Here is a 25,722-nt window from a genome sequence, read left to right as displayed (position 1 = left end):
TCCTCAGCAGGGCAGACGTGTTTCTGTTGTGTTCAGCCACAGTGCAGCAGTGAGGTGTGCAGCCACCCACTTCCACTGCTGATTACACTCATGTCAAACAGGGTGCTGAGCATGTCACTAGGTCCCCTAAAAATGGGTACAACTACCTAGGGCCAGGGCTATCATCCCTATACACACACCTCAAATATTTTTTTCTTGTGATCCTTCTGCCAGCAATGACTTTTTGTGGTTGAATGCTGTATTCCTCTGTCCCCTGCAGCACTGAGCTTGCTTCTCTGCCCATCCATCAGCATGTTGCTTTTCAGCACATTTTTCCAAGTTGCTGGTGTATATACTGCTTGCAAGAGGACTGGAGGAAGCAGAAAAAATCACTGTGCTGTGATTCATTAGCAGAAAAAATCACTGTGCTGTGATTCATTAGCAGAAAGGTTCTGGATCTGTCTAAGCACTGCTATAGTTGCAAGGTCAAAGATGCTGAGGGTGCTATGGACCAGCTCCCTTAATCCAGCTGCTATTGTAGGTGGCAATTCAGGCTGGTTTTGGAGCCCTTCTGAAAGAGCCCTCCAGACGTCTATCAGAGCTGACTACGGTAAGAAACTTATGACAGAACTGTGGAACTCACTTTGCCTATCTCCCACCTTAGCATCCTGTTTTTTTTTTTTTTTTTTTTTTTTTGTTGTTCTTGGTCAAAATGTGGATGAAAGTATGAATGATCCCTATCTGACAGCAAGAAAATGGTCAACATTTGATGCCTGTATTGCATCTTTGTTCAACCTTTAACTTTTGCTCAATCCTTTCCATCTCTTTTGAATACATTTGTTTACTGACTATGTAGATACCATTTCTGTCTTACAGTTTCCTGCTGCAAAGCCCCCAGTAATGTCTGGTTGTTTCCTTTTTTGTATTTGAGTCTCAGTTCATAAGGTTATGCAGTTCCACCGTTGGAAGTGATATATGCCTTATATTAAGTGGAATAATGGCTATGGTTGCTGTGGCTGTTTTATCAATTTATACAGTTGTATTCCCTCTGCTTTTTACTATAATGCAATTTTTATTTTCATTGTCTTTAGTTTCTATGATTAAATCAAGCAAATTGAATACAGTTTTTTGTTGTCATGCCTATACTATACAGTCCCTTAATTACCCTTGCAAGGAAAATGGTTCTCTAAAATGAATTCAGCTTATCGCCTTGCTTGTGTAACACTTTTAACCCTGGTTGGAGTCTGTAAAACCATTTTTTCTTCTCCGCATTTCCTTTGTAAATTATTTTCCTGGTGCTAGGAGTACAGCTCAGGTTGGACTTTTAGGTTTAAATTCATCTCTTGCACAGCAAAGAAGAATGATTATCTCTTCTGAAAGTGAAATGAGAAATCTGAAACATACAGACACACATTCCTTCATTTTCCATCTGCTTTGCCTTAGTGACCACTTCTCTCTGTTTGCTTGGTGAGTATCATCCCATCCATGCCCCTGCTTGTTTCCCAGCAATCACTGACTAATAGGGTAGTTTTTTAGCTTGGCATCTTATTTGCTGCACATTGAGGATTTTTTTTTCTTTGTGTCTGGAATCTCTTGTCTTTGGATAAACTGATTATGATTCAGGTTAATGTCATAAGGAGACCTATACTCTCTGACCAGGTTCTTTTAAATATTCCATGTGTGAGGGGTACAATGTTTAATATCAGACCTACTTGTCTGAAAATAGTTGATGATAAATGGCATTTTCATATAGAATAATGGAACAAAATGAACAGAAAGCACAATGCAAATGTTAAGTTAGACTTAGCAAATTATATCAACCACAATACACAGTTCAATTACAGCACCATTGTGAATCCTGTTCCTGATCTCTATAATGTACTTAATATGCTGCTGTAATACTGCTGGGTGTACCCAGTTGTGAGGAAGAAATTCATAGGCTGAAGCTAGTTCAAGCCCATTTCTCTCTTCAGAATTCTTCTGTTGTTTAGCTTTACACCCAGTGCTAGGCTGAACTTGTTCACTTCTCTCTGTACTAGTCTGGCTAAATCAGAGAAGCATTCAGACTCAGAAGGAACTCAGGGAATGACATTTACTCCACTGGTTGATCCACTCAGATGTTGATACAGTCAAGAGAACCACTCAGTTGACATAGCTGTTTATCCAAAACCCTCTTTGTCCCCTTTGTGTTGAGATAAAACCTGTTTGCTGTGCAACAGCTGCAATCAGTCTCACCCTACATTATTCTCAGAGTTTCATATACATTTCCTTACGCATCTCCTTGAAACTACTTCAGTTGTAGGAGCTTCTGGTTCAGTCACAGGTCCTTACAATGTAGCTTCTACTTCTGATAAATTTCAAATGGAAGAACTGGTTTTGTCTGGTAGTTAGGTTTGATGCTATATATGTCAGCTTTGAGCCATCATCCACAGAGTACCAAGAAACTTTCGTTCCTGTCCTCTTGTACACTTTTCTGCTCAGCTTGTTGAGTGAAAGTACTGATGCAGGCAAAAGTACTGTTTTGCTGAGAGGAGCTTGCAGATAGAATCATAAGACTCTGACCTCCCTTGTCATACAAGGGTATGGCTCCCTTTGCAAGGGCAAGAGGAGTTACATTTACCAAACTGAAAGATTACAGGTTGTCATTGTTTTATGATTTCTGTTACCAGAATTCTAAATCATAACATCATGTAATGCTCTGGGATTTAAACAGTTAATTCTCCAGTTCTGTGGGTTGTCAGTATTCCAGGTACCTGGTTCTCAGAAGAGAGGAAGAACTACGAATCCTGAAGACTTCACTGTTTTGTTTCCATTTTCCATTCAGAGGGAAAGATAAAACTGATTGGGAGTCACAAGACTGTCCTCTATTCTTTTACCACTTGTCTCTGCACCGTGTGCTCCCTAGCTATCGCACCTTCAGCATTAGAGTAAGGTCTTCAGTTTTGGACACTCTCTCTCTCATGTATCTGATTTATTATCTTCAATTCCAATTATATTGCATTATATTGTGTTATCTCTCATTCTGCTATCATATTTAGTGAATTAGTTTTTCTCCCTTAGCTTGTTGGCACTGTTTTGTTTTTAGGCCCATCTCCCTACCTTTTCCATTTTCCCCCTCTCCTGGGGCATGGGTCTGTGAGTCCCCCCATCCCATTAGTCACAAAACTGGGCTGAACTGGGCCCAAAACCACTGACACAGGTCTTCACTTCTGCTTCAAGATGCAGACCTTTCCTCTTCCTTCTTCAGATCTCATGCCTTTCTGCTCATCTTCCTCTCAGTCTTCCTGTTTGGGTAGCAATCTCAGAAATGCAAGAGCTATTGCTCCATCCTCCTTCACAGGATATTTTCAGTGTGATACATGGTTGCAGGAATATTACATGTGAGATGTGCACAGCCAGAAAGGTGAAGAGACATGTACTAGTAGTACATGTAGTAGTAGTTACCACCTGGGTATCTTTGGGGATATCAGTCCTGCTTTTTGCCATTTGATGAGTTTTGTCAGGCAGTCTGCTCAGTAAAGCCCCTCAGTAGGTGTGTCTGACTCATGGTAGTCCACTATGATAATTTATGACACTAGCGTAACACAGAAAAGGGATTCCATAAATCTGCATAAGAGATACAAGCATCCCTGATAAGGTTCTAGCGGTATTAGATCATGAGTTATCCATACTTCAAGAATCAGATATCCTAGTCTTCCCTGGCTATTTGTGTTGTATGACCATGAATATATTTCCAGTATGCTTTATGCCTAAATGAAATTGGGCAGTGTAAGTTGCTGAATGCTGCACAGTCATAACACTTCCTCTGCTTTCCAGAGGGGTCAAAGCCAAGTTATCTTGTTGCCAGTTTTCAATAACATGTTCTATAAAATGTCTGATTCCATGCCCTGGAAGTAAACTATAATCTGATTAGTAGACTAAAAGAATGATGTTCTTTTCAGCCTTTCCTTAATCACTACTCTGTATTAGAAAGAAACCATCCTTTAGCAATCCTGAACAAATTGTCTGCCATTTCTGATCATTTTGTATAGTCAGTGACAGCAGAGTGAATTTCATTTTTAGATTTGAACTGGTTTGGCTGCAAGCACATAAACTGAACATTTGAATTAATCCAAGTTGTAGTAATTAAATTAGTTTCTTTCCTTTGGCTACTCAGCTTCCTGTTCTCAAATAAGATTGTTGGAAATAATTAATATGGCACAACCATTGATGTGCCACATTTGACTATAAGAATAAAATATTTCTGGAACAAGAGATAGAAATATAAGTGTGTTTTAATGAAAATTACCAGGCCATTTTCTAGGTCTGAAATGAAATACGATTCTTTTATTGTGCAAATGTCCTGGAGTGAGGGAACATTGTGAATTATAGAAAGATCAGTGCTATCATAATAACACCTGGTGATCTATGACAAATGGGAATAAATCATAATTAATAATCTCTAGATTTCGTAGCACAGATTTTCTTTTTTCTCAAAACGTAATTAGGAAAGGGAGAAAGACAGAAAATTCTAAAAATGCCCCAGAGGACCTGTAAGAAGAAAAGAAAGAGTAGTCAGAAAGAATACTGGCAATTAAAAATAACCCCACTGTACAGATTTTTCAATTATTAGCCAGCATTTACTTCTGAAGGGAAAAGCTTAATCTCTGACAATTTGAAAGGCATGAGTGATTTGTAGAAGTACAGAGTTATATCATCATTTTTCCTTAAATTCAGAAAAAGAAAAACAAAGGAATGCAAATTACACATGGTACTCTGTACAGCTTGCTTAAATGAAACAAAAGCTGCTGGGAAAATGCAAGGATGATGAGTGAAGTATTACATCTGAGAACAGGTTCAATTTATCCCAGGAACGATTCTGGTAAACTTTCTATGTTCTAGCTAGAGCGATACTGCACTCTACTCCTTGGCAGAATCAGGCTTGAACTCCCATTGTAAACTTTTAGCTAGTGGACAGTTGTGAATTAGGAAGTCGTCTCTAATCATCAGCCATGTTAAATTTGTTATGGTCTGAAAATGAATGGTGAACTAGCACAAGTCTGTATAACAGCATACATTTTCACTGACTTCCATGAGACATGCATGAGTGTCCCATCAGGGTGAGTGAACACAGGTTTGTAACACATAGTGTCTTTCCAACCCACTGTTTAAGAATGTGGAAGATGAGATGGAACAGTTGTGTTATGACAGGTGTACATGCACCAGGTTTGACTAACATGTACTGCTGAAGTGTCTGCTGAGGTCTTCAAAGCATGGCTAGACTCAGCAATAGGTATTTTCAATTATGTGTCACAGTGTGACTTGACCTTGTAGTATTAGCTATATGATTATAATCCCAGTTGCTGTTGCTGAGGACTTCATGAATTGGCCTCAGGCTTTGCTTTCTTAAAGCTCTGGCAAGCTGGGCAAAGCCAGCTCTCCGGTGTTACTTTTAATGCTGTCACTTCTCTTGATGAGCTCATAAATATATTGATGGAATTAAATTATTTCAGAGTTTACGTGTTAAAGCAAAATGAAGCTTATGAAATCAAAAATTTCCAGTGTCAAATAGACAAAGCTCAGGCAGTGATGAGCTCTGACCCTACAACCTGCATTAGGCTAGAATCCTCTGGTAACTAAACTGTGGTGTCCAGCTTCTGGTTTGAGCTCTTGAATGTCTGTATAGGCTATGGCATGGAAAATGCAAGACAGATAGTGATCAGTATATTACCATGGTATCTTGGAGACTTTTTGGAGGAAATTTTTCACATGCTGCTGAAAAAGATTGACTTTGCTGCAAATGCCACAGCCTCAGCTGCATTCCTTTGATCATGTCAGACCCCTGCTCATCTCCCTTCTCTAAAGTGTATGTGCTGACCATATACACCCTCTTAAAGGCCAAGCAAGACATAATTCCTCTTTATTACATATTGAAAGGTCAATGTTGGCTTCCATTTTATCAGCAGCACCCACCTGCATAGGTAGATTTTTTTTTCAGTCTAGCCGCTACATTTTTCTTGACTGGTTTTGCACTGAGGTGAAGAAGTGATACTTAGTGTCTTCAAACCTATCCCAGTTTTCCTCTGCACAGCTCCCCTGAGTGTTCACCTTCATAAAGATGCACACCAAAATTGATTATCAGATTAAGCTGCAGTTATTTTGCGAATCATCTCTCATGGGAATCTCTATTTTCTTCTTCATTCCTTGTCTGCCACTATGCATAGCTGTTTTGTGTCATCTTATAATAAAGTTTTTTGGGAGAAGATATACCCTTTGGTTCTGTGGGATCCCGGTTCAAAAATAAAAAAATCTTCAGGAGAGAGAAGTAGCAATGAATGGGAAACTACAAAAATGCAGCTATTTGGTCACAACTCTAACATTAGCAGGCAAATTTAATCCTAATAGGGAGGACTTACCTTTTAACGTATGCAGAAAAAAAGGTTGCAAAGAAAAATACATGTTTTTGTTTTGCCTTCACTTTCCATACCCTGGATGCTGTCCTGTCTGTGCTAGCTAAATGTTCCCAGTGATGAAAGGGACTTGGAAGACTAGAGAGATGTCCGGCCACTGTGGACTAGAACATAGTAATAGCCAAACAAGCAGCATTGCTCCAGGCGCACCATAGTATGCTCCAGTGTCTGACACAAAATAGTTTAAAGTCTACTGTAGGTCGTTACAGTTGATGTGGTTCAATATAGTCACAATTTAATTCAGTCACTTTCTTTAATAAAAAGACACTCATAGCCTTTAAGTGAAAAGATTTGTTGTAGTTGTAGTTGTTGTATGGTTGGTTGCTTTCAGAGAAAGAAAGAAAAAACTGTTACTTAGACTTTTCAGAACTTGTTATTCTGCTGTTGGCTCTTTGAACTCCTGTAGTAGACAGCACTTAGACCAGAGTCCACATGAAAATATTTCTAATGTTTTTATCTTTAATTACTGCTTTATTTCCTTTGGAGGAGAAAAAAGGTAGTGCTAAGTGTTTGTGTGACTTATTCTCTGCTCAACCACTGTTGGTAAAGTGGACAAATGACCCTAGAAACGCTGTGTAATCTGTGGGCAAAGACAAGCTCACATAATGACAGGAAGCTGTTCAACAGAAAGATGAAATTGGAGAGAGATTTTATTTTATTTTTTTATTCTCTCCCCCCCCCCCCCCCCCCCCCCCCCCCACCTTCATCTGAATATAATAACCAAAGCATTTTTGGAGAGGAGGTTGAACAATCTACAAATGCAATTTATCTAAGCCAAAGGAAACAATGAAAAACTGTAGCATAGGGTCTCTTTTGTATTTAGAAACAGGGAATTAAGTAAAAATCTTCCTCCTTTTGCCCTTCGGTCTTGCTGGAGACCTCTATGTAGAAATGGAGCTGGAACTAAATTCTCATTTTGTATGATTTTTGGGGAAAGAGTTAATTTCATCATTCTCTATTTCACTTCAAGGAAGGGCTGATGGATGCTTTATTTCATTCTGACATGTTTAGTTACTAAGCATTGCTAGCAGCATTAGTCTGAGAATAATTTATGCGGAGGTTCTAGAACTTAGGTCTCGGATCCAGAGGAAATCTTAACAATCAAATATCATGTCTTACCTCATTCTAGTACTTTCTGGAATTATCTGGCTGCCTCTGTTAGCTCTGATAGCTTTTGCTCAGTATGAGCCGATTAACCAAAAAATCAGGTTAGGCATCTTTCAGTAATGCGTAACTGCCGAAATAAAAGCCCCATTTCCTTCCTTGTGGTGTGTGCCTTGATGTTGTGCTACTAGTAGTAACAGTAAAGATCATCTCATATGAACCACTTCAGTGATATGTCAGCAGAACCTGGATGTGCTCTGATGAGTCCTGGTCCAGCAGTCACTGGGATTTCCTGGTGTGCTGTAACCCAGGGTCCTTCCCTTGGGCCTGACTTTCAGGTATCCTACTTGTTTTCTTTTGAATTTATGTCCAAATAGTCTATGCTACATTTACCACAGTAACGTGGCATGAAATGTTCTACTGATGAGGGTATGCGAAGCAAATGGTAAAGAACATCGCTTCAGTTTTGGAAGCTGAGTTTTAAAAATCCTGAATAGAACACAATCGATGACAACAAGCATTTTTTCTTGGATACTCCCTTCACAAAAAAAGCTATACTACAGAAATAAACTACCTTCCCACTGTTTTTTAAACAGAATGAGTGAAGAAGCATTCTATTTAAAAGTGTTTAATTTTGCCTAGCATATATTTTGGCTGAAGGATGGTATCCCTATCAACATTTGATGGAGATGATAGGCTCCAAAGAGGTGAGAGGGACAGAACTATCAAATCATTAGCCTCTATCCCCACACAGATGTCTGCCAAATGACAATGTCTCTCTGGAGAAACTATTAGTTTGCAAGGAGATGAGTGACACAAAGGTCAGTGTAAATGCATATTTATTACAAAGTGAAAACTGCCAGATCAATCTACATAAGCAATCTTTTTCAAATACCCAGATGGTGTAAGCATGCAAAATTTCAGGTATTCAGAGGATGAGCCTTGAGAAATGGCCAGAGTCACAACACCTCAGCAGTGCTAATCTGGTCATGATGAGTCACTGCTTGTTGGTAATGGAATTCTTAAAAGAGAAGAGTGAGTCATCTTGTGCAGCACCAGAAAGGAATCAGATTGCCTCTGGGCATAGAATTACAGGAAAGTAAAGTCAGGGAAATCCTTTTAGTGCTGCAGTAAGAGCACACAGATTACAGGTGGTGAATACTAAATGGATCAATCTCAGAGTACAAGACAGACATGTAGCTCTTAGTGCTAGCCAGCAGAATTCTAGCTAGAACGTCCTAGCTGATCTCTCAACAGGAAATTACGTCTGCTTGGCTGCTATTCAAGTTACAGAGATGAGAGTCTTGTCCAGGATATCCAGAGAGATCTTAAAACAGTCTTTCTGATAGCACAAAATTTTATCTCAAATTACTCTTATATTGGGTTTAAATTCAATATTTAGGGAAAGTGCGTGGGGTGGAGATTCTTGTGACCGGTCAGAAATTACCACCTATGTGCTGATGCACAGAGGATTCCCTCTGACAAGTTTTAAGCTACGTTTGTTCCTTCTAGATCTCGAGTTGCTATGAAAACTATTCAATTGCATTATGTAATTCAGCGTCTGCACGCCTCCTTATATTTTTCAGTGTTTGCCTAAAAAGTATGTAGTGCTTCAGATTGCAGCTTGTGCCTAGTACTCTCTCCACCTTGGCTTGTGACAATATTATGTGCTTTTTACACAGAATCACAGAGTGACTGATGTAGAAGGCACCTCTGAAAACTGTCAAGTACAACCATTCTGCTCAGAGAAGGGCCATCTAGAGCAGATTTCTCAGGGTTGTATCCAGTTCAGTTTTGAGCATCTTCAAAGATGGAGACTCCATAAACTCTCTAGGCAACCTGTGACAGAGTTTGAACACCTTCTAAGCAAAGTTTTTCCTTTTGTCCTCTGTATCTTGTTCTACCTAGAGAGCATCAAAATTCCTGCAAATTCACTGTCCTTCAAAAATTACTGTATTCAGTTCTGGAACCCCACCACAAGAAGGATAAGAACTTATTGGCATGAGCCCAGAGGAGAGCTACAGAGATAATTAGAGGGCTCTCCAACAAAAACAGGCTGCCAGCACTGGGCTTATTCAGTTTGGAGAAGAGAATGCTCCAGGGAGACCTCACTGTGACCTTCCAGTACCTAAGGGATATCTATGGGATATATCTATGGGATAGGGGATTCAGAGGAGCTTTGCCTGTAGAGCCAGACTTACTGGGGACTGTGCCACTGTCTAGTGGGGAGTCTCACCTATGCCATGATAAATTTCTGTGCCTGAAGCCGTACAATTGCTAACCATCTCATTATGCTGAATTCGTTGTTTTGGTTGTGAATATCCCCAAATGTGTAAGGGATTTGTGGATTCTTGTAATCTTCTTTGTGTAGTGGCTCATGGATACCTGACTCTTGAGCTCATCTTCAGCTCCCAGACAAGAAGTACCTGGTATGGAAGGCTCATATGGCCTGTTTCAGGCCTGGTGGAGTTTTAGACTAAACTAGGGCAGGTGTGCTTTCTCCTGATCTCTATCACAGTGGTAAGAAGTGAAAGCTTTTTTATTCTTAGGCCACTTGTTCTGGCATATAATGCAGTCCAATATGTACAGTCCCCATCTGCTTCCAAGCTTCTGGTTTGTACATCCTTGTGGCTGAGATTGACACCACCTTCAAACTGTAGCCAAAAAGGCCTGAAGTCCTCTTGAAAGCAGATGAAGCCTACTTATCCCTGCTGTCAAATACTACAATGACAGAATCACAAGTATGGGTTATGTCCATGACACGTTTTACTCTTTTTTTTTTCTTTTTTTTCTTTTCTTTTCTTTTTTTGTTTGCAGGGGCCAATAGTTGAAGTTTCATAAGGATAGGCAATTTCAAATAAGTAATTATTTGATTGCTTGGCTGTACTAACCAGCACATTCAGTGCCTGGTTTATGCCCCCAAACTGAGATGGCAGCTGTTGCCTGACAATTTCCATCCTGCTAGCATTGGCGTGGATAGTGTATTTTGTCAGTACTGTTTCATTCTGTCTCCCTTGTCTCTCATTTCTGTGATGTCCTGAGGAGAAGTTAGTGATTCTGAGAAATAAAAACAAAACCGAATTTCCCCATACCTCCTCCAACTTTGTGGTAAACAGAGTAGCTGCAAAGTGTGTAATAAACCTGGGGATCATTAAACAGTCCCTGAACAGACAGCTTGGCTGCCGTCTGAACTGAGAGCAAGGCAGGTTTCATGGTGGGAGATAATGAAGTCTGAGCCTCATCTGTGATATTATGTGGCATATTTGCTGATATGTGTGATTTTGTAGGTTAGTTGTTTTAAGATGGATTTACATTGACTTCTCTGGTTTTCGTAATCAGCTTCATATCATCAATATATCTTAACCCCTTTGGATCACAAGGACACTTTTAGAGTCCTCAGGAGCTCAATGGACTTGCAGTGCAGCTTGTTTGACAATGGTCTTCTGATTATATTATCCAGAACCTGAATGTACCACCTGTAACTTAATCTGCTGGTCTGTGCATATGTGTGTGCACGCGTTCACCTGTTTTGTTTGTTTTCATTCAATATGAAGGTTTTTCAGATCCCTGCAGAGGTCTCATCAGTGCTGCAGGAAGTCAACAGAATTTGAAGTTAATGCTAGATTTTTGAAAAATGCTAGTATTCACTTTGAGAATACTTGTGTCTTGGTGTAAGTACCATGAAGAATATTGAAGTGGCTTCTGCATTTAATGGGTAAGAAAGAGAAGAAAACAAGCCCAGGCTCTGCTTGATGGCACTGTGGATATTAGTTTTGAGAAGAGCACCCTAGCCCATTGGCGGTGCTAGGTGTTTTATGTCTGCACTGTTACATGACAGGCTTGTAAACAGTAAACTTCAGTGAGATGTGTGCAGAGATGTGCCTTATTTCTAGCATTTAGTAGCAGGCATGATTCGTAATGCTTTTCCCTTTCCTGGCAGCCTTTTAGATGTACTGGTGAGGAGTGTTGGTGCAGAACCAACCAGCATATAACACTCTAGGATTCAGAAGAAAGGTCTCTAGGGCTAGCTTTTTCCCTGCTAAATAAGAAAGTGACTCTTCCTAATTATTACATAAAGTACTGAGTATGTGGCAAACAGAAAGAAAGCAGATTTCATGCTCCCAAGCCCTGCCTACTAGATGAGTGTGTTGCTCTATACACACCACCTTCCTTTCATTTAATTTCTAAGCAGGAACTGGAATTGTTTATCATCCTGTCAGCTTAATAAGCATTTGTGTTTTCATCTTAACAGACTTTCACCTCGTTTTCTTGCTGTCTTTCAGCTCAGCCTTCCTGTGCTTGCTTTGGTTCCCATTTGGATTTCATAGGCATGCAGCAGTGCAGCACTGTTCTGCCGAATAACAGTTTTATAAGGTTCTCACTGAGTTCTCGTTGGTCTGGTTTTGCTTCACTTCACAAGAGGAGGACCATACAATGATGTCATAAGTACATCTGAAGTTTCTGCCCTCCACTGTGCATTGCAGAGAGCTGCATGTCCCAGCAGATGGAGTAAGATAAGCAGCAAATGCACAGCCATTGATACTAATTGGCTGTCAGTGTAATTTGAATCTAAACTGAATGATACAGAGCTAATTGTATAAATTAATGTGCCTGGAATGGTCAGATACTTAGGCCTGTTTTGCAGTTCTGTGAGCTAGTGTAAACTGGGACCATAGACATCTCAGAAATAAACTGTCAGTAACAGTCAGCTGGAAATTATGTATTTCCAAAGGCTAGCAAACAACATATTGTCCTTCTGCAAAGAGAGAGAAATCAAAAAGAAGGACGTCTATAGTTCACAGGGATTTACTTAGTCTTTTATTAATGAAAAGCTTAATAGATTTTTTCCCCATCATTCAGCCTCTATCCATTCAAAACCAGCACTGTCACATGAAAAATTCTTGCATTATTCAAAAAGTACAAAATTCTACAAAGCAATTTGCAAACAAACAACAAACCATAGGTGACCCACACAATAAGAAATATATTCTTTTTTTCAGTTTCCAGAAGCAGGTGCACAGCAAAAACTGAGTGGGAAATCACCCCCAAACAAAGCTTGCTTTTGAAAAAGGGGAGGATGTATTAGCCATGCTGTAAGGGGAGACTTGTATTTGAGACTATTATACTGTGTGTCAGTTGCTGATGAACAACTTGTATTTGAACAGCCATATGAAGGTACCTGTATCCATGGATAGTAGCACAGAATTCCTGTATCTGGAAAATGAATTACAAAAAAAAAAAAAAAAAAAAGAAAAAAAAAAGTGTACATGACTTAATCTGTGGACTTATAAGAATTCTGCATGTTTGTGTATCTATACATTTATCTCACTATGATAAAAGCATGTATCTGTTGTTTCTTTCCTTTTCTACTTTAATTGCTCAGCGTGACTGCTCTTGTCTATAGAGACAACTGGAATTTTTCCCCTCGTTTTGCCCTAGTGAAGGGGACAGAACTGTTCTTTGTTATTTACAGATGAAGAAGAAAAGAAGGGGTTCAGTGGCTTTTCAAGGTCACATAGTGACAGCTGTAGTACAGCTGTGCTTTGAAGCCGGGTCTCCGGCTTCAAAATTTGCACTCTTAAAAAATCATAACCAATCAGACATAACTTCTATGAAGACTCTCAAATCAAATGCAGACTTTACAAGTTGTTCCCCTTCCTGCACTCTCCCTACAGCAAATATAACAGTATAGACTTTATTCAAACACCGATTCAAAAGTATCAATGAATATACTTTGCGAAGTGTGATTGGGACTGTATGTGCAGTTCTACATTCCTTGGCCTGAGTGCTGCACAGAAGCAGCATTATTCAGGAGGTGCATCTTGAAGCAAGTGTTTGTGTCTTTTTCTTTAACTGTGTTATCAAGGAGAAGACACCTAGCACCTGATTCTGTTGAGGATTCCAGTCCTTTCTCAATTTCTGTCTATAAGATACTCCTTTGCTGAACAATCTTCAGAAAAAGTTTGATTTTTTTTGTACCACAGCCTGCCTTTCAGTGTATTTTTCCTATGTGTCTGTCTGCCCCTCTTTTGTGTTTTGTTTCTTTAAGCAGTCAGCAGATTTGGGCAAGAGCATGCTTTTTTCCTCTACTATGCAGCACTGAGCCCTGTGAAGGAGGCAGTGGGGACCAATTGGAATGCCAGCTAGAACCACACAATTACATCCTAAGCTCTGCTTGCCTTTTCTGCACTGAGTTGTCATCTTAAATAAGCATGTAAACTAGAGAGACTGCTAGTATTCTACAGAGAAAATGAGTGATTCTACATGCTGCTATTTTGGTATAATTCTTTTCTGATACTTTAAATATCCTGATTTTCTGACAGTTTGGTCTGTCTTCTTTAGCACTCGGCTCTTGCATTTTAACCTTTTCAAGGTTATTCCCTGTCTCTTGTGGGAAGATTAGATGGGAAATAGGAACTAGGTTAGTGCTGGTGCTAGTGCAGAACTGTAACAGCTTTCCCCCGCACCTGGCAGTTTCTGTGTTCATTGAAAAATCTGCACTCCAGAAATATTCTCTTTTTTTTCCACATCTTTTTCCCTTCCCTTCCCTTCCCTTCCCTTCCCTTCCCTTCCCTTCCCTTCCCTTCCCTTCCCTTCCCTTCCCTTCCCTTCCCTTCCCTTCCCTTCCCTTCCCTTCCCTTCCCTTCCCTTCCCTTCCCTTCCCTTCCCTTCCCTTCCCTTCCCTTCCCTTCCCTTCCCTTCCCTTCCCTTCCCTTCCCTTCCCTTCCCTTCCCTTCCCTTCCCTTCCCTTCCCTTCCCTTCCCTTCCCTTCCCTTCCCTTCCCTTCCCTTCCCTTCCCTTCCCTTCCCTTCCCTTCCCACCCTGTCCCCCTTCCCCTTTCCGCCTTCCCCCTTCCCCTTCCTCTTTTCTTTTTCCTGCTTGGTCTGCTTCTGTGAAATTTTAACCTAGGATCATATCTCTGCTGACTTCTACTGCTTCCCTGACTCATCCCTTGCACACAGTCAGTGCTGGTATCTCTTAGAAGACTGCATTAAAGTGGAAGACCCAGGCTTCAAAACAAATATATATGAATGACTGAGATTTCTAGAGGATATAACACTCAATGGAGCTTTCTGGACTCAGTGATTTCCTGGATTTATTCAGAAAAAGCAGTTATATACTGGGGATTAATAGATTCTTTGTTCTGTTGGTTTTCATCTACCTGATGAGGAAAGTCAGGAAACAGAAATAGGATGTTCTGAGCTGAGTAGTACTGAGGAAATTTGGTGTGATGCAGCCTACCTGTAAGGCACCAGCATATTAGTGGTTTATTTGATTTGAACTGACCCAGCTCTTTCATTTTGTGACAACCGCTGTGTATTAACTATTATGTTTCCAACAATGGCTATAAATGCTAAAGGCCTGGTAGACCTTCAGAAGCAAATCTTCTCTGTGTTTTGAAGAATGCATTCAGTGAGTGATGCAACTCTCTCAGATTTGGGTGTCCTCCCAAATCTGCAGCTAAAGTCCTGTTTCTCCCTGGGTGAGCAAGGAAAGAGAGGACCTTAATTGATTACTGGGATAACAGGACACTCAGTAACACACAGACAAATCAAAAATAAACAAAAAATTCATATCCCTGTTCTGTTCTGTGTCTCTTCAATGGTCTGTGTGTTCCTCTGCATTATCAGACTTTTCCAGCCCGGAAGACATTGCTCACTAGAAGTTCTCTTGACTGTAAGTCAGACAAAGTTGTCAAGATGCTGGGACGGGCAAGCCTCTCACACTGCAGTGCTCCCATGATCACTACGCAAGTGGTCAAACCAGAGGTTTAAAAAGCCAGTCTGCAGACATGAAGTTCTACGCAACCACACTAAACTTTTATGTTTTCTGCAGTAGCATACACTTAGCCAGGCCTCCTTAACTGACTTTTGTTGTTATTGTTGTTGTTGAGTTCTCCTTTTTCCACCTGCTGTTTGTGATTTCCCACAGGAGTACCTGAATGTTAGCCATGCTCTTCCACTTTCCTCTGCTCAGGACTACCTTGATTCACAGTGTGTGACTTTGACATCTCTCCTCCATTCAAGCATTGGAAACATATAGCTTTAGCTCAGTCTTTCCATGGACTACGTGCATTGAAGATCTCCTTGCTAGCAAGGTGATGAGGTTTCATTCTTGTATATGTGTTTGATAGGAACAGTAATGGAGTCAGCATGTCCTACGTATTTGTAAGATGTCTGTATCCCAGTGATGTTTGTAACTCTAGTGTTGTTGACAAACACCAAGTATTTTTGAAGCTGAACAGAAAACAACAACAAAACAGAGTGGCTTTGAACAGAAGCATGGAAAAAAGTGAGAGCAGGCCAAATCTGTATGATGCTTTCCCTGTGCAAGAACATACCCACTCTTTCATGTTCTCATCAAACTCCAGATTTTTTGCATACTACAGAAAAAACATCTTTAGGCAATAAATGCTTATCTGCCCAATGAACTGTTGTATGAAGAGTCCCTTCCACATGCTTGTATTGACCCAATGTTCCCCTTTTTTCATGCTCACACTTTCCTGGAAGTCATGGAAAGCTGATGGTCACTACAGGAGAGCTCCCTTTCTTAAGTAGCTTTCCTGTAACCTCACTTACATCACTGCTGAAGCCCCATTCTGCTCCAGCCATTGCATGCTTTAGATCACATAGGACATACAAACAGTCCTGCGGTACGGAAGCACTTGTCCTACTTCTGTCATAGGTCTGGGTTTTCTGAAATGGTCTCTGGCCAAAATTTTGCAGTTCTAAGAGAAATAACAGACACTTAATGCTTTGCACAGTCTAACGTTTCTGAGAATATATTTTATTTCAGCGAGTTTGAATACTTTTCTAGTTTGAGTGATTTTAAGTCCTGGTTGCTTTTGCCATCAACCTCTGATGGAAGAAGAGTTTTGTAAAGGAGAATTTTTTCAGGATTTCAGTTTCTTTATTTTGATGAAATTAAAAAAATAAATAAATAAAAGGAGATTTGGGACTAAAATGTTGTATTTTCATTTATAGCCAAAGGCTAATTTTGAATAAAATGCAGTTTTTTAATTCAAAAGAGATTTAAAAATGCTACTAGAGGAATTTCAATTATACAAATTGGACTTGCTGCCATAAAAATAACTGCTTTCTCTAAAATGTACCTTGACATTGCCTAACCACGTGTCACTAACCTCAGGAGCAGTGTCAACACTAGAAAGCACTCTCTGTAGAAAAGAAAAATCAGAAATTTTGAACTGGCTCAAGTAATTTTAAAATACATTGACTTGGAAACATCTATTTTCATTATTTGTAATTTATACTTACATTAAAACATTCCACTAAAATAGAAAATATGGAATATAAATATTAGATTCAATTAACTGGAATAGAATATTACAACTGAAAATGAATTACTTTTTTTCTGTCTTGGAATAAACATATTTTCTGTACTGTGAAGATTAAAAGCTTTCCTGTGTAACCAAAACAGGAAATAAATGTGGAGTACAATATTCTGATGTCCTGTACATCTGCAGTTTTGTATCGATTTGATTTCTTTGTCAAGTGAGCAAAGAGGAAGATGGTAGGTTTAGATCAGTATCTTAATTTTTATTAGCAAATTCCTACAATTACTTATCATTACTCTTCCTCCTTAATTTACTCAATGGGAAACAGGTAAAAACATTAGTGTGCACCTGGGTTCACAAATGGAGGTAGATAGCTAGCTGGACTTGATGGTGGATTGAATGAAGAGGGGCTATTGCAGAAATATTGGAACTTATCAGCTTAATTCACTTCAAGGGTGATTTTATTGTACATGAATGACCACCACTGATAATGTTGCATCGCTTGTGCTTGCAGTTTTGTCATAGCCTGGTAGTACAATATGTGCAAGTTGCTTATTCTAAGGTAGTTTTTCTTGTGTGGTAGATCTTAGCACATTTTTAGGAAAGTAACCATACCAAGACAGAAATGTGCATCAGTGGGAAAAAGATGATAATAATGATTAACTCTTGCTGTGTAAAAATACTGAAATCAAACAAACATGACTGAAAAATCTTACTGCATGACCATCAGATAAGAAAACCAAAGTTAAGAGAGTTAATGGTTTATAGATAACATGATATAAGGGTTGCTATTGAACTAGAAGGGAAGTTCTTTGTGCAAAAGCTCTAAGCATCGTGCCCCAGCAAGATAGATATTCAGAAGATAGTTGGAATTTTCTTACTAATGTTGAGAAGTGGGGTGAAAAATACAAACTAAATTTCCTGTGAGGAAAAATCTGCAAGTGGAACATGAGAGTTTGGAGAATTTCTGGTGCAGAGGGCTAGAGGTGTTTCTATGACTCTTCACACTCTTCAGATTCCTTTGCCTAACAGTAGATACTCTTTTAGCCTTAGACTTGAAGTAATAAGCAAAACAGTCTACCAGGTGTATTTTAAAAATTTGTTTATTTTTAATGCTTTTATCAGTGTGGAACATTCCTTGTAGAGTACAGAAGGTAGGAACTGCTCAGGAGTACGTAGCACTCTGAAAAGTCAGAGCAAGAGTTAAGGAAATGGTACTTCAGCTCAGAGGACCCCAAGGATGCCCTGTAGCTGGTTCCATGCCACCTTTCCCAGTATGGGCTCTGGCTATTTGTGCAGAACATTGTGAAAGTACTCTTTTCCCTGCCTCAGTGCAGGATCTATTGCATCTAAACCGTCTGTGACAAGTATGTGTGCTCATTCATGAGGGCCTTTAACGGTGATGTATCTGAGTCCTGTTCAGCAAGTTTGTTCCAGTCTTTTAACTATTGCTATAGCTGGAAAACTTTTCTTTGTGCGTTGCATGAATTATCTTTGGCCATGATGTGTCCCATTGCACTCTCTGCCAGGAAGTAGCATTGTTCTGTGCTTCTCTGCCAGACTTTGAGACAGTTTTGCTTCCTCCCTCTAGCTTCCACTTGAGGTAGCTCCTGCTTCCTCAATTTATCCAATCCAAGCTCTAGGTACTGCCGTGTGTTTTCAATGAATGTGCTGTATACTTTTTTGAAAAACTGTTCTCCAAACAAGTACTGGTGCTTTAGTATTGCTAAGGCTTGCCAGTGTTGCCCTACACCTCCTCACACTCAGTAGATCCACTCCCGTACAACATGTGTTTTTCCTCAACAGCCCAGTATGGTATAAAGAGCCTGAGAGGCCCCAGACCACTCTGGAGGCTAAAGAGCTTGGAGTGGCATTGTGGTGTTGTCCAGCCTGGAGATATCCTCTGGAAATAAACTTGTGCCCTAATCCACATTCACTGCCTTCCTCTACTCTTCCTCAGTGGCTGGAATAGAAGACCCTATACTACAGATATCTATCCTTGTTTTAAGGGGATCAATAAACTTTGTTATTCTAGGTAGTGGTTGCTGACATGAGCTCTGATGGGCATTTTTGTGCCCATGGAGACAATTTCTCTCCTAGCAAGACAGCTGAAAGCCTGGAGTTTGTTCACAGTGCCCTCGGGCAATCGGATACCTGCCCTAAAGCAATGGAAATGCCACTTCTGATGTCTGACATATCTTTTTTCTCTTTGCTGGTGCTTACTGCAGCTGAGCCTATAGCAACTACAGTGGTGAATATGAATGTTTTGACAGATCCAGCCTGAAGACATACTTGACTAATGCAGAGGAGACAGTTGTATGGACTTGTTTGGCATTGCTAATTGCTGTTTTATATTCCTAGAAGGAGTGTCCTGCCTCAGAGCAGCAGGCCATAGAAGCAGGAATAATTAATACTTGAACCTGCTGCATACCGAGAGCTGCCTGCGGGTTGTCCATAGACAGGTTTTGTACAGAACCCATGGGCTCTGCATGGATCCCATCAATTCCTGGCTGTGAGTATAATGTGCATACAACAGCCAATTCAAGGTCCCACACGAAAATGTAGTGCTTAAAACAAAGAGAGAGAATAGCACAGATGACGAGGAGCAGAGGCTATGTAAAAGGATGAAGCTGCTCTTGAACTGGTTGATTTGCTTTTCTTTAGGGGAGAATTAAGCTGAAGTACAGACCAATAAAACCTCTTTCTGATGTACACCAGCAGACAGTCTGACCTCAAATATCTGTAATTTAATAGCCTTTAAGATGTTTATTTCCCCTGCCTTCCTTCCAGTACCATGTGACTGCTTTCTCAAGTGCACAGGACCAGCTGTCTCCTGGGGACTGCACAGGTGCTGATGACAAGTGCATCCTCCTGGAGGACAACATCCCATCAGCATGTTATCTAGCACTCTTTCACTGGGGCCTCCTGCAGCTCCTGCCCTGCAGTAGTGCAGCACTGCAGCACTGCCTTGAAACCCTTTCTTCTGCAAGGTCATCCCTTCACTCTCCTATGGCCAAATAGAGTCCTGAGTGAGTACCTGCCTTAACTCCCTGGATGAGCTCGCCCTTCCGTAGAGTCATATTCTTTTCTGCCTCATCTATTAAGAATCAGTGTGTTTTCATGCATGCATAATAAAGTATGAATTTTGCCAACAGTGGAAAGGATCTACCTACTGTGTTAAGACTGAAATCTTCCCTTTACTGTAAGCTGTTAAGTTACTTTATTACTAGTATTGTTGTTGTTTTACTTAAATATTCTGATTTCAGGCAGATCTTGCATTTGTCCTAGAACCTTTATTCTCTAAAAGGGGAATATGAGAACGGGATGTAGCAGTCTTCCTTGAGCTTCTGGGCCTGCATGGGAACCCCACCTGAAATGCTTGTGGTACTTATGGCTAGCTAGGTGAGCCTGGTCCCATTCTAGTCACTGTTCTGGACAAAGCAGCAAACTGATCATAACACTTTTGTGTTTGGTTTATTTTGCAAATATAAGAGCTCGTTCTCATATTCTGTTCACCAAAAGAAGGGTGCTAGGCCTTCACAGAAAAAAAAGAAAACCATGAAGGAAAGAGAAAATAATACTACTGCGGGGGGGGGGGTGTTGGAGAAATAAAGTGCAATCATTATCTGCATAAAGCTACTGAGGTGGGATTCCCATGGGCTTTATTTCAGTTATGTCTCAGTCCTCCTTTTTTGTTCCCTTTTTTGTTTAAAGATTTGAAGAAAAAACAATGTAAAATGAAAAGCTGATCATTCTGTAAGAAATCTGTCATCTAGAGCACGATGGCATGGGGGGAGTGTTAACCAATGCATTCTGGAAAGAGCAAGATATCTGCTAACAAGAATTACTAATTGCACACTGATTGCATTTTCAGAGGTGTGCCTCACTAATAAAGTCTCTTATAGGTGAGCATACTTCCTTCGCTATTGCAAATATATATGGAAAAGAGATAGACTAGACTCAGATATTCCTCTTCCTTCCACTAAAGCATAACTTACATGTCTTGGAACATCTTTAGGAGACTTTTTATTCAGAGCTCACCCCACTATCTCTATTCCACTATTTCAGGGGAAATTTAAATCAGGGTTGCAGTCTATCCTGCCATTAGTTTAGGAGCATTTTTGGCCACTTCCTGCGTCCTGACCTAAATGTCACCCCAGTGCTTTCCTCACAGTCCCCTCGGTCAGGCAGTCACAAAGCAGCTCCCTGGCTCTGCTTTCCTGGTCTGGTTTTCCATTAATGAAGGTGGGTGCATGCTGCTGTGCCAAATTGCTGGACTCTGACTCAAAAAATGTGTTTAGTGGAGATTAGCCCTCTGCTAGCGCAGCTGCCTGCTTGTAGCTGCCTTGTGTTTGGGCTGCCTGCACAACCCATTCTGAAGCTTCTCCTAATTATTACTGTGTGATAAGCCCTTCACATGCATGATTTGAAGCAAAGTGACAAAATACATCCAGGGTGGAGAACAAAAAGAAGGTGAGATGTATATCCCCAGTGTTACCCGGTCTGCTTTGATACGGGGCACCTCCAATGAGCCAAGAATAGGCAGCTCTCCCTCCCTCATCCAAGGCAACTGACAGCTGGCTGGCTGAACAGCCCGTGTACACCTCATTAACACTGACAAGGCCAGGCTGTGACTTCTTACTGCCAGCAGAAACAACACAGTCAGGTCTCCCAGTGGGACAAAAATGCAAAGTGACTGCTCTGCTCCTACCTTCTGCTTTGAAAGGTGTTTAGATAGTAAGATACATGGAGATCAAAGAAAGAAAGCAAGGAGTTCAGAGTCTGCTGCTGTGGTAATAGGTGTTAGTTCTGCTCTCTTCTTGGTGTTACTCTTCAAGCTCCACTGTGAATTTCCAGTGTCCTACTCTGCCTGCCTGGAGCATGCCTTCAATGCTGATGTCCTGTTCTCACTGCTTTCTCTATTCGCCTCCAGAGAGAGATAAGACAACTGCCTTTTCCTGCTGTTGTTTTATCATCATGTGCTGACAAAAATGATCTCATAACAAGATCTGGAAGGAGGGAGCGAGAAGGACAGTTTTCACCAGGTCATGGCTAGATGAAAAGCTCTGAGCTATGCTAGGGCTGCACACTGCAGAGACATGAAAATAAAAGCATTCAAAAATTCTTGTACGTAAGAGGAACTCTTGCAGGAGTTGCTGTGTTGTTCTGCCATGCGCTGCCTGGTGTTTCTCCCCCAAGGACATCAGTCACTATGTGGTGAGGTAAAAGATAGCCTTGTTCTTCCCTTCTGTAGCAAAGAAGATCTCTGGAGAACTCAAGCCTTGACCCTCTAGTGCTCTAGTGAGGGTCAAGAGGGACCCTCTTGAGTCTCTAGTGCTAATGGGCTGTTAGTTTTATAACGCATTAAATATGTAAAGAACCTAAACTCCAAAGGGCATCTCAGCCACGATATCCCTTCATCTGGGATCCTTTCCTCTTTGGTGTGGCTCAGCACAATTACTGATTTTAAAGGACACAAACAAGCAGGAAACAGCATAGTGGATGACAATCAAATCCTAACTATAGAGAAGAAGGGGATCAGTGTAAAGGCTTAAGTATTGGTGCTGTTAGCACTACATGTGTATATATTAGTCTATGGGAAACCAACTGATGAGCAGTTCAGGTACGTAAATAAAAGAATGAGCTTGATTCCTAACGTCTTCTGAATCCAGAGTCATTTCTGTCTTCCTACTGCCCTGCAAAGATCATCCTTTATTACTAGGTGGGAAGCAAGAGGTCATTGCAAAGAAGAACTCAATGGCAGTGTGAAATTACTTTTTTTTTTGCTCTGCAATTGATATTTATTAGAGGACTGAAGCAACTCTGCTGTAATTTTACATACTTTTCAGGGACAAGGATTTTTATTTATTTATTTATTTTATTTATTTATTTTTGCTTTGGGGTGCAAAGAATTACATTTTCTTTACTGGAAACATTTGAGGATCAAGGAAGAACATCTCCATAGCACAGGAGGATGATATGGTATGGACTGAAGAATGTTAATGGTTTTAGTGCTCTTATTTTTAACTTGCTTGTGCCCTTGTCTGTGAGTGGCTTGCTCAGTATCTGTTGTGGTATTGCATTTCTTATATATGTAATTTAGGAACACTAAACTCCAGTGTTACTGGTAATCCCCTACCATTGCCACATCCTCCAGATCTGAAGGCCAGAAGTTTTGGGTTGTAAGGGCTGAATCTGCCCTTTTTCACAGCACAAACTGGGAACCCCATGCAACCTTCCCTGTGTGTGGGACTAAATGCTGCTGTTCAGTTTTGTTGGTCAGTGCATCAACATCTGGAAGCTTTCCATGTTGGAGAAGACACCATAATACTGATGAATGCCTCCTGAGGACTTACTTCCCAGCCAAGTAGCTAGCAGACACCTTGCTTTTGGTTTCATAATGCCCAGCTCCAGTTTTTGCAGTATTGTTGCTATCAGATTCAATGACCTTGTACTGTTGGAATCTCCTTCCCATTTCTCTCTTTCTCTCCTATCAGACTGCTGTCATGCAGTTTCCTTTCATCAAACAAACAGAAAAAACAGGAGAAGCATTACATACAATATGGCAGGGGGCAAGAGGGAATGGCAGCACTCGTCACTGAAATCCTATTCACTAAGAGTTAACCTCATGAGCAAATGTTTCATAGGAAAGGTGATAGCTGTTTAATATCAGACAAGTCTAGACTGATGTTTCATCGCTGAGGCTGCAGGGCAGCTGTGTTTACAAGGGAAATGGATTTTTAAGTGAAGCTGTTCAGACAGATAGTGAATAGCAGGCTAGTGTTTGACTTGTTGTGGCTACAAATCATACAGCTTACCTTCAATTCACCAGAATAATGGAAATTTTTCTGTTTTGCTGGACAACCTGCGAAGTACAAAGTCTGAAGCAGTGGGCAAGTACTCGGAATGGATGTACCATCTCATTAGCATTTTCCACTCTTATACTGTGGAGGGACACTTCAATACTGAGCTCAGACAGCCTATGCACGTAACCTTTCTCTCTGTTAATAACAGTTCCAGATTCCTCTTGAGATCAGTGAGATCAAGGCTCCAAGAAAATAAGATTTGGAAAGCAATTCCTGCTAGAAGCCATGGTGCAGAGAGCCTCTGGAGATGCCCTTTTCCATTAATCCTCATGCATTAATCAATGGCTAGGAATGTGCTGCTGATCCCAAGTGCTGGTGTCACACTATGATTGATGGATTAGGGGTAGGATGGTACAGGCTGAGAGCTGCTGAAACTCTCAGGAGGACCTTGGCATAGACCCGCACACTCTTCCATGAAGTTTGGATTGATGAAATGGAAGCAGACCTCGGCACACTGCAGCCAAGCTACTCAGAAAACATGCCAAGAGCTTGAAATGCCAAATTCATCTCTTAAAATCTTTACCCCTCAGATTTGCTTTCCCTGCTAGCAACTGGAAGCTCTTGCTGGGTAGGGCTTGAGCAGCAGAAGGGGGCCTGCCTATTCCATTTACTTCTGATGATCACGACATCTTTTATAGGTAGTGCTGTGTGTGCACGTAGCCCTCACAGTAACGGAAAAGCTGCAGGGAGGAAGAAAGTCAGGCAGCTATTGAAAGATGATGAACAAAAGTTAAGTGAATACCCTCTTTCAGTGCAGGACAGACACAAGGATGACACAGGTTTCAGACATAAGCTCATGTGCAATCCATCAGCCCTTTACTCCCACTGCGACAAGTGATTTGGCTGCAGCCAAATTTTTTGCTGCCCTCTTTGTGTAGTGAAGAATCAAGAATTGAAAGTCTGTTTCCTGCAAATGATGTCCTAGGGAAGAAATTCAGCTTCATACAGTGTAGCTTCCTTGCCTTTATCTTGGAAATTTCCCTATGGAAATGGAGAAATTTTCTGGCTGTAGAGACATAAGCAAGTATACTTTATTGTCTGAAGCACTGACACTGTATTTGAACACTCTCCCCTCTCCCTCCCTCTGTCCCCTGGTTATAATTTTCTGAGATTGTATCACATCTTTTCATGAGACTTATTTTTGAGTGGTTTTATTTTAACAGGGCTGCACAGAACACAGCTATAGCGATAACTAAATGTCCTGTTTTATAGCCTCAGCTCAGTTCAGCAAGTACTCTGTTAATATGCAGAGCGTGTTTGCCTATAATAATAACATTTATAATCATATCCAATAATCTTTTACAGTTTTAATGCATTTTCAGGAAAGTATTTAAATATATATTCCCTGGAGAGTAGCTGCAATAATGCTGACAATAAAAAGGGCTCATTCTAATACTGCCCAATATTCCTTCATTGCTTACATAAATCTTATTTTTTCCCCAACTACTTAAAGAGAATGTTTTGACTAAATAAAATACCAACTTAAATTTGTATCTTTATATGCTTTATTTGAGGTTGAAACTTGAAATTACCACAGTTATTCACTGCATCACTATTATTGTCACTCTAAACTATAATACTGTGGGCTGATATTAGTGTGTTAATTAACTATATTCATCACATGCTTGGGTTCAGGCACCTATCAAAAGATGTTGATGCTGTCATCACAACCACTCCTGAGGGAGCAGATAAGGACCTGTCAGACTTTGAGGGCTATAGGATTTTTGGTGACTCTCCAGGGAACCTGTGAAAATAAATGTCATTGCCTCTCATCCTCATAGTGTTTCCAATCATCTTTGCCATGGCATTGCTCTCTCTTTCTCCTTCACTAGAGTGCCCAAGGAGCAGTAACATTTGTGGCATCAGCTCTGGTAGGTGTGATCTAGTTACTATAAATGTCAGTGGGGGGAGGAGAAAAAGAATGTTCACCGAAGTTACCTATCAGACCACAAGAGAACTGTTCTAGTTATCCTTTCTCCCCTCACTGGGTTTCTTAGTGACTTGGGATAAGTCTTTTGCTGGTATCAGA

The 25,722-nt window shown here is 40.6% G+C and overlaps 1 long non-coding RNA gene across 1 annotated transcript in view; it reads left to right on the top strand.

The window, feature by feature from the left end:
- The first annotated feature begins 313 nt into the window (after positions 1 to 313).
- LOC101752249 overlaps positions 314 to 25,722 on the top strand; it is a 64,312-nt gene continuing 38,903 nt past the window's right edge. The window contains exon 1 of the long non-coding RNA XR_005842702.2: positions 314 to 589. This is a non-coding gene — a long non-coding RNA (uncharacterized LOC101752249). The remainder of the gene's footprint in view (positions 590 to 25,722) is intronic.

Source organism: Gallus gallus, chromosome Z (genome assembly GCF_016699485.2).
Source record: "Gallus gallus isolate bGalGal1 chromosome Z, bGalGal1.mat.broiler.GRCg7b, whole genome shotgun sequence".
In the NCBI taxonomy this organism is placed as follows: Eukaryota; Metazoa; Chordata; class Aves; order Galliformes; family Phasianidae; genus Gallus; species Gallus gallus.
The sequence above is the reverse complement of the archived record's forward strand: the minus strand, read 5'-3'. Positions and strand labels throughout refer to the sequence as shown.